The sequence below is a fragment of the Sinocyclocheilus anshuiensis genome, unplaced genomic scaffold (assembly GCF_001515605.1).
Source record: "Sinocyclocheilus anshuiensis isolate Anshui unplaced genomic scaffold, SAMN03320099.WGS_v1.1 scaffold194, whole genome shotgun sequence".
Lineage (NCBI taxonomy): Eukaryota > Metazoa > Chordata > Actinopteri > Cypriniformes > Cyprinidae > Sinocyclocheilus > Sinocyclocheilus anshuiensis.
In genome coordinates this window covers 616948-622737 of record NW_015546074.1, presented here as the reverse complement: position 1 = coordinate 622737, position 5790 = coordinate 616948, and the positions used below count along the sequence as shown (strand labels likewise).

Sequence of the window (5790 nt, the reverse complement as noted above, 5' to 3'; positions counted from 1 at the left end):
TGTGATGAACTCCTCCAATGTCAACTCACCTGCCAAAGAATAGGCATTCAATTTTAAGGGTGAATCCTTCCCAAGGTCAGATTTCAACACAAAATTAAAAGAAAAAACGTAAGATCATACAGTGTAAAATATAATAAATTAAAATGTACACATATAATATTGTACGGATAAATATAGGCTATTATGTTTTTAATAAAAAATGTGCAGCATACTGGATTTATTTATGTAAGGCAATGGTTACAAGTTAGAACTGTAGAGCTATCTAAATAATTTAGCACAAAATGTCAAAAGTCAGAATGAAGGTTACATACATCAATAGAAAAACTGTACAACTATTTATAACACTGGCCCCTCCTTACACAGTGTCCACTAAACGGTATTTGGACATTTGACTTACTATAAAGTAAGTCACATTTAAAAATGCATGTCATTTTGATAATTTGTTAATGCAAAGACATTGATACATTTTAATTGAGGCTTAAGTGTCCATATACATTTTAGGGTCACTGTAAATGCAGCGGATCATAGAGCACATCCATTGCTAAGAACATGCTTCACACCCCAGCAAATAGGACAAATGATCCATTAAACAATGGATTAATCTCCTCATGTGTCATTTCTGCCTGCGACAATGACATTTTCAGACTTGTAGAGGTGATTCACTTAAAAGTAGAAGGGTAAGAGAGCTCTGCTAACTGGATATCTGGAGGCACAGAAACAAAGACAAAGTGTATGAAAGACAATCACAGATGATGATCACTCGTGTCCACCTCTGAGATGCCGCTAGCAGGTTACACCCTCTGCTGAGTCTGTTTTATGCTTTTAAGCCACAGAGTTGATCTTTAATCAGGATGGGATCCTTTTATTGTGCAATGCATCAAACATTGGCAGTCACTCCTTCTTTTTCTGCCCATTGACTATGATCTCCAGGACATGGGTGAGGTCCATCATCTTGGTGAGCATCTCCATGATATCAGGATGTTCTTTAGCCCCTGTGATGAACTCCTCCAATGTCAACTCACCTGCCAAAGAATAGGCATTCAATTTTAAGGGTGAATCCTTCCCAAGGTCAGATTTCAACACAAAATTAAAAGAAAAAACGTAAGATCATACAGTGTAAAATATAATAAATTAAAATGTACACATATAATATTGTACGGATAAATATAGGCTATTATGTTTTTAATAAAAAATATGATTTTATGTTTTACATTTTTTAAAACATTTGTAATGAAGAAAACCTCATTCTCAATAATGTGTAAAAAACAACCTATTATGATATGTAATGGTAGAATTTGTTGTACTGTAATTACAGTACATTATGGAAATGATAATGACATTATTTACAGTAATGAGAACTGAGGGTTAGGATTAAATTGTCATAAAACAACAATTTTAACGGTCATGAAATACTTGGTTTTCTTTAGGGGGAAAAAGAAAAGAAAAGCATTACCCAGACATGCACAATATGATTCCAAACTTTAACTGGTTATATTGACCTAGACTGACTGACCCAGACATTGTACCACTGGAGTTTGTTCTCTGTGTATAGATGCTGTAATAAATATTTATTTTAGTCCATAGCCTTGTTCTTATCCTAGTTCTATAAAGAAATTTTAACCTTGGCCCTTGTTAATGGTTGACTTGTAGAGTGCAACTCAATTGTGACCTTGAAAATGAAAGGACACTAAACACCACAGTAGACATGAGAGAAATTATTGTTATGTAAATTGTTTCAAATGAAATATTCCAGTTGACAAATTATGCTGTAGGTTAATATGATCTAGCATCTCTCACCTTCATTATTGACATCAATCCTCTCATAGATCAGAGACACAATATCATCAGGAGGAATGTCATAACTACGGGTAATGTCCTGGATGGCCTGGGCAAAGATGAAAAATATTAATGATTTGTCTTTTACTAACATGACATGTCACATTGCCACAGTCTAATTGCCACAGTCTAATTTCCTTCCCCTCTGAACCAACATTTGTTGTGTGGCTTCAGAAGTTGTTAATGAGATCAAATTCTTCTATCATATAAACATTCTGTGGCTATAAAATCACTGACTTGGAAAGTTGGAATACACATATATAATGGCAAAAAAATAGGAAAACTTAAAATAAAAAATTAATCCAAAATATAAAAATAAACATCCCTTTTTGCAAGTGATCAACGCATATACAGTGACGTGGCCAATTTTGTCAAATTTAAACAATACAGAAGTACAAAACTCTCTGAATAATTCTGTCCCATGGACAGGTGTAATAGGATAGAAACTGCATTTTGAAAATGAGGGGGCTCAGCAAACGACCATCATGGATTTAGGTTAGGATTAAATACAAATTACTTTCCGTAAAGACTACTTTCCTAGACTACAGTAGTCTATTTAAAGACTACTGAAATAAAGAAATAATAGTATGTTTAACATTTTTTTAATGATGTAGAGCTTCATGAGAAGAGGACTGCAGTCATATCAGAAGTTTGATAACAAATGTTTTATTTTACATGGGGCGGGTCACCTCAGGGAGCAGGGGTAGCCAAGTTCGGTCCTAGAGAGTCACAGTCCTGCAGAGAAAACTCACCTGCCTAGTAATCCTGAAGACATTGATTAGCTTGTTCAGGTGTGTTTGATTAGGGTTGGAACTGAACTCTGCAGGACTGCGGCTCTCTAGGACCAAACTTGCCTACCCCTGTCATGGAGGCTTCCATGTTGGGATTGCTTGGAGAATAAACAAATCATGGCTAACTGTGAATAGTGCATTTCTACAATGGCATCAGTAACTGAAACCCTTTGCTTTTATGTGATGTTATTGACAAAATATAACTGCACTCTCACTTAAGCTTCTTTTTATGAAGAAAAGAAGATTAGGAGTGCAGTTATATTTTGTCTTCGTTAAGTTCTTTCTCTAACTTGCACCTCAAAAAGGTGTGCATTTGCTTCATTGCATGAGTGCAACATCAAAACAGAACTCTAGTCTGAACTAGTGGTTGTACACCAGAACAAACAGATCACTGAATACAGGAAAAAATGGATACTTTACTTTGAATATGGTCTCCATTTCATCTCTGTCAATCTTGCCGTTTCCATCCTGATCAAAGAGTTTGAAGTACCACTTCAGTTTCTGGTTTATCTCTCCTTTCAGTAGCAGACTTACGGCTGCGATGTATTCTACAAAATCTATATGTAGCCATCCTGAGGTAAAAAATAAATAAAGAAATAAAAATTAGAATTAAAGAAAAAAATATACAACTATATAATAAGAATTATTATATAATATAATAAAAAAGATGGCACATGTGAAAGCTGACCATTCATTGTACAAGTGCTTAGAAAAATCTGACTATGTGTCTATGAAATTTGTCACATGCACTGTACGCATAAAAACTGAAGTATACTTTGGCCTTTCAAGAGTTTTCAAGAGTTTTAAAAAAGCAGCTTGTCCACACTGACATGTCTGAAAATGCTAAATCGCATTACTGTGTATGCATAAAACTTAATAAAAGCTCACTGAGATGATACCGAGACAGCAGACAATGGGTCGCATACACTTATCCATTGTAATTTAAATTTGTAATTTTATAAAATTATAAAATTATTTGTAAATTAATTTAAATGTAATTTAACATTCTAATTTTGACGGTTAATAAATGAACAGAAATGAACATCGTAATGTTTAAGAATTAGCTCAGTCAGCAGAGACTTTAGTGGCTGTTCGAATGCATGAGCATCCACACTACTAGCATAATCCAGTTGAATGCATTTTCGACAAGCTCAAAACGTTTTAGACCCCGTTCACACCAAGCACAACAATACCATTCTATTTTCAAAAATGTATCCACTTGGGAGAGGGTCTTCAAAAAGCTCAGTTTTCACTGGACAAAAATTATTTATTAATCTGCCACAATAATATCTTTTATCTAAATTTGTAATATTGATACGTGCAATTATCTGTGATTTGATTAATTATTCATATAATTAATTTGATAGCCTATAATAGATTCAAAAATATATTCTTTCATGCACAAGAGATTTTGGTGTCAACTGAATGACCAATCTATATAAGAAACCTAAATGTTCCAGTCACACATTTGTCTCACCCCATCCATGTCAAAAGTGTAGAAGACTTGGTCCACATAGCCGCTGGCTTCCTCAGTCATCCCCTGCATCTGTAGCATGGTCTTGAGTTCAAAGAGTGTGATGAGACCTGATGGCGATTCCCTCATGAACTTGTTGTACCAGTGATGCATGTCCTCAGCCAAAACTTCATCCATGTTGGATCCGTGGGCACCCATAACTCCTCAGAGAACCTCTTTCTAAATGAAATGTAGAATTGGTTTGTCAAATCCAGAAGTCCAACAGTAGCTGCAGTTTATTGAGTATGAGTTGTGATGAGTTTGCCGCTCCAAGCCAGGATTGACTGCTGATGACGGCACAAAGTCTAAAGCCCTATAGACTAGGCAACTAAAAGGAGAGATAACCCTTTAATTGGATAACTGTTGAAACCTTCCTAGAACTAAAGGACATCTATGGTCGTCAAAGAGACAAATGGGAAAGTCTCCAGATGGACTTAACCCTCCCCCTTGGTAGGATAGGTCATGATTTGCCGTGATCCTGAACTTCCTGACCTTGTCTGACAGGGCTTAGTGTAGAATGATCAATCACTTTCCATGGAGAGGTCATGATCTGGCCAATAAGCTTAAATATTCCTGGCTTCTCTGAGTAAACCCCGCCCAGCGTGACTTTGTTTGCGGGATTTCTGAGGATGGTGAGTTGTCGTCAAGGGAAACCCTTTAGAGGAGGCTGTATTTGAGTCCACAAAAGTTCAGTGTGGAACAAAAGTAGGCGGAGGATATTTTAAGAAATGATTAAGACTGTATCAAGATATTCAAACTGTATCAAGGGGCCAAATATAGCTGCTAAATTAAAAATACTCAAGTAATGAAACTTTGCATTGAAAGTCTATAAGTCAATGGTTAAAAAGTAATTAATTTGATTGTTCCACTATGCAACCACCCAGAACACTCTAGAAACTCCTTAGGAAACATTTAGAACACCTTAGTAACCACATAGTAACATGCTAAAAATAACACACCTTAGCAACTGCGTATGAACACCCTAACAACTACCCAAAACGCTCAGCATTGTGGCAGCAAGTTTATTGTGAGCAAAAATTATATTTTTCTTTAGAAAATGTAAGAATCTAGTTATACTAGTGTTTGTTTTGTAAATCAAATTGATCTGAAAAAAAAAGTTAATCACTTAATGTGACAATGTCAAACACTGATATATGAATTAGCTACACAGTTCACACAATGTTTTTTTATTTATTAATTTTTTTAATAGTTTTTTAAACATTTTCACCATGTCTCAAAAGATGTATTATAACATGATTAATATTATTCTGTGGCTGAAACTACATTTTGAATATTTTTGGAATAAGTCATCCAACTTATTTGTCTTGCTATGGCTAATTTCAAAGTTAATTTATATATTTTATGTTAGCATTTTATATAAAGCACACACAATAAAAAATATACTTTTGACAAAATTATAGCTTAATTGGACATTAAAAAAAAAAAAACAGTGTTCACAATATTGACACAACAAGAATGAACTTTTTCAATGAACAAATATTTAAATGGTTATTTAATACTGCATGTCATTAGTTGTAATTAAAACAAAAAATTATATTTGCATGGCATTTAACCCTCTTTAGCCAAAGCTAAAGACTCACTTCTAAACTCAACCCTGAATTTCATGTTTATCTAACACGGCTAACCCAT

The 5790-nt window shown here is 34.5% G+C and overlaps 1 pseudogene; it reads right to left on the bottom strand.

The window, feature by feature from the left end:
• Positions 1-435: 435 nt before the first annotated feature.
• On the bottom strand, positions 436-4477 carry LOC107699821 (guanylyl cyclase-activating protein 3-like; annotated as a pseudogene).
• Between the last annotated feature and the right edge of the window lie 1313 nt (positions 4478-5790).